The sequence below is a fragment of the Panicum virgatum genome, chromosome 7N (assembly GCF_016808335.1).
Source record: "Panicum virgatum strain AP13 chromosome 7N, P.virgatum_v5, whole genome shotgun sequence".
NCBI classification, from domain to species: Eukaryota; Viridiplantae; Streptophyta; class Magnoliopsida; order Poales; family Poaceae; genus Panicum; species Panicum virgatum.
In genome coordinates this window covers 43,193,371-43,200,636 of record NC_053151.1, presented here as the reverse complement: position 1 = coordinate 43,200,636, position 7,266 = coordinate 43,193,371, and the positions used below count along the sequence as shown (strand labels likewise).

General features: G+C 51.3%; 1 pseudogene; it reads right to left on the bottom strand.

Moving 5' to 3' along the window:
- Positions 1–5,313: 5,313 nt before the first annotated feature.
- On the bottom strand, positions 5,314–7,266 carry LOC120681294 (annotated as a pseudogene).

The following is a 7,266-nucleotide window of genomic DNA, read 5'->3' as shown; positions in this document are numbered from 1 at the left end:
GGAACCCGGGGCCAAGGTGACCGTGATTGTGTTCACGGAAGAGACTTGGTGGCCGAGTAGCAATACTCTTAGTGAGTGCTACAACAATGTGGATGCAGGTGTGCCTTTGTGGCTAACCGAACCACGGGATAAACACACGCGTCAAGAGTTTGCTATCTCCTATCCCGCTCTTTAAGCTTCCGCATTTCATACTAGCAATTTGTGTGCCTTTACTTTCATAGAATAGTTTCTTGATAGGAAAGGCTATATGTTGCTAAATTCTTTTGGGATAGGGGTTTCACACTAGAACAACCTAGTTGCACATCTAGATAGCATGTTTTAGTTTAAGTTTTGTGCAAACTAGTTGGAGCCATAGGTCTAAGTTTTTATTAGTGCCTAATTCACCCCCTCCCCCTCTTAGGCTAGAGCACCCGATCATTTCACCACCACCTGTCGAATCTCCTGTAAACAAAGACAGATTGTTTAGTAACATGTCAAAACATACTCAATGTGAATGGAACATATTTAGGGGCTACCTTGAGCAAATATGCAGCATCTTGAGTTCTTCCACTCGCATCAATAGACTTATGGAACCACATGACCTAATTGTAATATATCAAAAAGTTGATGCCACTCATCCTCGTCGGGCCAGTCCATGAATCACACATCAATGTGATGCCAAATAAGGGCCAGTCTTTTTGAAACTTTACATACCTCTTCTCCAAGTCTTGCTCGTTCTGGTCAAGGTACTTGCCATCAATATCCCGTCCAGTGGGTGATGCGATACCTTCACCTGCAACCATATGAAAATCATGAGATACAGGAATGTAAGCTCATAGGTGTCATTTCAATGAAAGAATATTTACCCCACTTTTGTGTCTCCCTGACCGCGCTGACAAAGTATGGACTGTCAGCCTGTGTTCCAGGTACTCCTGCAATATGGAAAAATTTTGACCAAGCTTTACCAATAGCTTCCTTTGTATTCTTACCCTTCTGCGTTCAGGAGCCTGTATCAATCCTTGGTTGCGTCATTCCTCTTCTCCCACCAGCTGTAAAGTTATAGTCCTCCACCACAGGACTCTCCCTCTGCGAAGTGGCCATTCGAAACATCCTCTGCATAGCATTCTCCTTCGTCGAACCACTACCCCATCCACGCTCGTATGCACCTCCTCTCTGTTCCACCCCCCCTGAAACTCTGCTTCTGCTCTCGATAGATCGATGGCACGCTTCACCTGAGCCTCCTCATCTTCTTCATCACCGAGATAGCTTCCCTCCGCTACAGACTTCTTCCGTCTCAACCTCTCTCGAGCCCGGTCAGCAGTTGCCTTCTGTACCCTATCAATGTCACGCTGAAAGAAATCCCGCACATCAGGTGGCACATTCTTGCAATGGACCACCTCCGCCCCGCGTCCAGCCAAATGTTGTTTCAATCTAGTCGCACCATCTCCTCCTTTCTGCGTACGATAATAGTTGCATCGTCATCCGGGATAAAGATTTTCACCATGTTCCCATACAACATCTCTATCTTTGCCTGCCATTGTCTATCTGCATAAATGGACAACAAAAACATATCAATCACATAAATAAAATCCTAAATCCTACACCTAAATCTTATCTAAATCCTAATTCTTACACCTAAATCTTATCTAAAACCTAAAACATATCAGCCATACACCTAACTCTAACATAAATCCTAAAACAAATCATCTAATATTCTAAATCATACACCTAACCAATTATTCTATTAAAAAAATTTCACTTCATACCTTCTCCCCCGGTCGCACCGGCTTACCGGCCGGCTAGCCGCCTCTGCGCGCCGGTCGGCGACTAGATCCGAGGCCTGGCCGGCTTACCGGACTAACTGGCCGGCTAGCCGGGTGCGGCGGGCGGCTTTCCGACTGCGGGCGTCGGTCGCCTCCTGGGGGCGGCGGACAGGGAGCGGGTGGGGGGCGGTAGGGTTCTGGGGGTCGCGCGACCCCCTCCCCCACCTCTGTCCAGAACGCTATGAAGCTCGCCAGAGCACGGTGGGCCTTAATGGCCCGGCCCATTTTTTCTTTTTCTTTTTTTATTTAACTTCAAATCCCCGCAAACTATACTAAATGAACGATTTTTTGAGAAAATTTGACACTATTAGATTCGTCGCACCTTTAAGTATTTTTAAAAAAAATTAGGAATTTTTCATTTTTTTGAATTCAAATTTTAATTTTGAATTGGAACCGGTTTGATACCGGCCCAAATCGAAACCGGGCCGGACCGGTTTGACCGGTTTCCACCGGTTTCGTTAACCCTGCTCCGGACGCGGCGGCGGCGTTACGCCTGTACGTATGTACCACGCCGTAGACGGCGTGCTGCTGTACCGTATGCTGCCACCGAACCATTAGCGGAAGGAAGCGTATCAAAGCCGTCGGGTACGGTGGGCGTACGTACACGCACAGTGCTAGGTAGCCGTGAACTGTGCAGCGCCACCGCGTGCGTGTACTGTAGACTCACCGTACGTACTTCTACTTGCCGTAACGCCACCCCGGATGTACTGGTTTTATTTGCGTGCGCGAGGTGGTTAATTAAGGACGAAGTAATAAGACACGTGGCAGGACGTGGGTCCCCCTTGCTTCCTGATGATGAGCAGCGGCGTGGCGTCAGGGGACAAGTTCTGCTGATGACCAGGGAGAGAAGGGAAACGATGGAGAGTTCGATCAGAAGATGTCACGTCATCATACGGAGAGCGTGCGGCGTTGGTAGGGGTGGGGCGATAAAAAACATCACATCCAATATTTCGACACATATTTAGAGTACTAAATTAAGTCTATTTAAAAACTTTTTGCATGGATGGACTGTAAATTGCGAGATAAATCTAATGAGACTATTTAATACATGATTTGCAACAGTGATACTACAGTAATCATCCGCTAATTATTGATTAATCATGAAATAATTAGCATCATTAGATTCGTCTCGTGATTTACAACTCATCTGTGCAAAAAGTTTTGTAAATAGACTTCATTTAGTACTTCAAATTAGCAAGATTCCATCGCAAATTTTTTTTACAAAACATCTAAACACGCGGCCTGAGTTGTGGATCCATGATTAGATCTCCGTTCGGTCACTTGGATCCACAGGCGGCAGCACATACATCGCCCGTGCAGATATATAAGGCCCCATTTAGTTCCCAAAAATTTTCACCTCTCATTTGAACACATGTATGAAGCACTAAATGTAATTAAATAACAAAACTAATTACACAGTTTGGATGTACACGACGAGACGAATCTTTTGAGCCTAATTAGTGCATGACTAGCCATAAGTGCTACAGTAACCCGCATGTGCTAATGATGCGGTCAAAGGCCTCAAAAGATTCGTCTCGGGGTTTCCAAGTGAGTTCTGAAATTAGTTTTTTAATTAGTGTTCGAAAAGTCCTCCCGACATCTGGTCAAACATTGAAGTGACACCCAAAAATTTTCACCAAAAACAACTAAACGCGCCCTAAGTGGAGTACTGATTTTTTGTACCCATCGGTAATCACTGGGTTAGAAGTACTGGTAGTTAGTTGCCACGTGACGACCATCACAAGGAATCGTAACTGGGATGCATTTGAATGGTCCGGAATGTCAGACGACTGTTTATCCTGTTTTAGTATACCTGGTTCAGAACCAGGTTGGTCATCCTGAAAGGTACTAAACCCGCAAGTTCCAGAGTTACTGATGATGACTGACAGTCTACTCGAACCATGCTTTTGTCAGCAGAAGGAATTTCTTGGGGTTGGGGAGCACAGCAGCACAAGCTCACGAGCCACTGTGGAGAGGTGTCTTCTCCTTTCGTTAGTGCGCCATAGATCAAGAGCCCCGTGCCTTTTAATCCAAAGCAAGGAATCACGAAAAGGCTTGCTTGGCTTGCACACTTAGCATGCGCCGGCCCGGCCTCCGTGTCGTCGTGGGCTTGTGGCTACAGTTGGAGAGCCGTATCCGGGGGAGGAGGGCGAGGAGGTGTAAGTGTAATGTAAAGGACGGCCGCTTTGGTGATGAATTCCATGCCTCACTGTGCTCGCCTTTTGCCGCCTCAGTTATGATGGGCATGGGGATGCAGCACTTGCGTACTGTGGTGCCATTACCGCCCTTTCCCATCCATGTTACTGGAGTCCCGCTCTCATGAACCATGATGATGCCAGGGCGCTCAAGCTTTGGCATGGGCGCTCAAGCTTTGGCATGGATGGAGATGGAGTAGCTCTCCAACTCTGACGGTGGCGCCACCGAAATGGAAGGAATGCTAGTGGACAGTCTTGTCAGAGTCTCTTTGTCGCCGGGCACCTGATTCACATGTCGACGGTGCCTTGAGGAGTTGAAGATGACAGCACGTCGATGGATGAAGTTACTGACAAGAGTAACGATCTCACACAAGACACCGCCGTACAATGGCTGCGGCCACCTAATTAAACTTTTCTCCAGACTGACATAGACCATCATCGCTTTCGCTTGAATGTTGATCCACCTGACGACGTGCCTCGGACTACTACTAGTCTACTGCTACTGATGAGTAACCAGCCCAGGCCAATGATGTAGCTTCCACCAGCACAACAAGTTACTACACCTTTCCTTTTCCAGATGAGCATGGCAAGCTACCTGAAGCTCCTGCTAATCCAACCGATCGAACCATACGTGTTCAGGTAGCGGTTGCCACTTGCCACGGGTGGCACCACACATGCGATCTCCGTGATGGCGCCGCAAGTGACCTAATTCGCGCCCGTGACATCACATCACCCGGGAATTCTGTCGCGGGGACGGCCGGCTTCCTCGATCTTGCAAGGATCCGCACGGAAAAAAACCTTCCAAGCTTCCGTTTCGGTTGGTCCACCACGAATTCTGGCCAAGCGCGGACTCCATGACGAGGAATCGGACAAATTTGTTAGCAGCTTGTGGTTCACCAAGACGAGCGAAAAGCAGCGGCAACCTAACCCACGCAATGACGCAAGTGGAGCTGAAGAAGAAGAAGAAGAAGAAGAAGAAGAGGAGGGAAGCGGAGACCAAGGTTTGCTAACGTGTCTTCCATGGGCCAAGTTATAACGGCCCATGTACACAGTTCTTCCGTATGGGCCACGCGTATTTTTGGGCCGTGACGGAGAGGACGTAGGTTTCAGTTGGGCCAGGAAGGCCAGCATCCGCTGTTTCACGTACGGGCTTCTTCGGGACGCGGCATTCGTTTTCCGCCTGCAGATAGCCCACGTGCAAAGGCAGCCCACCACCACCGCAGCGAGGCCGCAGGCGGCCGCGGCCCATCTCGCCAGCAATGCTCCGCTCTTGTTCTTTGGGTCGCACCCCGCTGCCGTCCGCCGCCACCGCGTTGTCAGGGAGCGGCGGCCGGCGGGTTGGGCCCGGCGAGGCTGCCGGTGTCGTACCTCGGGAGCTTCAACACCTCAAGCCCGTCCGTTCAGGATCGCGTAGTAGTACTCCGGCAAGGTTTTCACGTCCGGGTACAGAGCGACCCACAGGTCCGTCTGGCCAGCGCCGGGCGCCGTGACGACGAGGTAGTAGTCGGCGTACACCGGCCGGCCAATGCCCACGCTCCAAGCGATCACGTCCATGCGACCATGCCCTCCCGCGCCGTCAGGTTGTTGATGTAGATGTAGATGTAGAAGGCGTGCTGGTTCGGCTTCGTGATCGGGTACTGGTCTACTGGATCTCGCAGAAGTGGAACTGTGGAAGCGCAGGATGTAGTAGAACCCGGCGTTGACGGGGAGGATCCGGGTGAGGTTGTAGTTCAGGTTGACCTGCGCGCTCGGCCCATGGACCTCGCCGACGCGTACACGCTCTCCGGCGCCACGTACGGCGGCACGGACGGCGGGTAATTGACGGTGATCACGTTGCCATCGTCCTTGGGGTAGCTCACGCCGAAGGCCACGGCGTATATGTAAGCGGCTGAGTCCTCGTCCTTGGGGTACTGGATTGTGACGTTGCCGCTGGCGAAGGTCGGCCCGTGCTTTGTGGCGATGCCGGCCGGCACGGGCACGACCTCGATGCCGTTCACGAAAGCGTAGTCGTCGTCGTTGGGGGAGCGCGCGCCGCACGAGGCGTTCGGGCGGGAGGACGGCGCGAAGGTGACGTCGAGGCCGCTGCAGCGCTGCAGGCGGCGCTGACGTTGAGGGAGAACTCGCGCACGAGGCAGGCGAAGTTGAGCCCGAGCGCGGTCTAGGACGCGTTGAAGTCGCGGAGGAGCGCGACGCCGCCCGCGCCGCCGGCCGCCGTAGGCGCTCGGGTAGAAGAAGAGACGGAGGAACACGCGGCCGGGCCGCACGGGAAAGGAGTAGGTGTGGCCGGAGTCGAACACGCGTAGACGGGAGCGAGGGGTCCTCGTACGACGCGGCGGCCGCGACGCCGGCCGCCTTCGGCGCGTAACAGTCCCACGTCCGGCCGTCAGCGTCGGTGGCCGGGATGGACGCGCCGAAGTTTACGCGGATCTGCCCGGCCGGCGACCGTACTGGTGCAGTGGTGCTGTCGCCGCTCGCCGCTCGCCGCGGCGGCAATCGACACCGCGAGGGTGAGCCCTCAGCAGGGCGAGGCGAGGGAGCGAAGCTGCGGAGTCCATTGTGCTGTAGCCGCCAATGCTCAAAATCTCATGGGAGGTGCGGGCGTTCTTGGTCGTTTGGAGCTGGGAGGATAAATAGGGCCGCGCCGCTGCGCCGGCGACGAGACCTTCCACGCTCTGTTGTTCACGACGCGGAGCGGCAGTATATTCCGCACGCAAAAACGTGTCAGCATCAGGCCCGTGATTGAACCAGGCAGGCTTCCGGGTTTAGCAGTCGGCGAGATTTAAACATCAGGCCGTGTTTAGATGCCGTAAAGGCAAAACGTAAAATTTTTATAAATCGATTGCATGATATACTAAATGTAGTCGAAAAATAAATCACATTATAAAAATGGACTGTAAATCGCGAGACGAATCTAATGAGCCTAATTAGAACGTGATTAGACACTAAATTGCTACATTAAACATGCTCTAATGATGGATTAATTCAGCTCATTAGATTCGTCTCGTAGTTTACAGACGAGATCTGTAATTAGTTTTATAATTAATCTATATTTAATATTTTAAATATTAAAGATTCCCTGATAAAAACGCAAAAATAATACAAAGTGATCTGAACACACCGTCAGTGGATTGGTCATTTGAGTAGTCTGTGCTCTGCAGACTGCAGCAGTTCTGTTGATGAACCCAACGGAGCCCGCGACCAAGTCATTCAGACAGTGACTTGGGGATGAATTGTAAGTCACACCGCGCGGATGGCGGCTACCTCGGCAT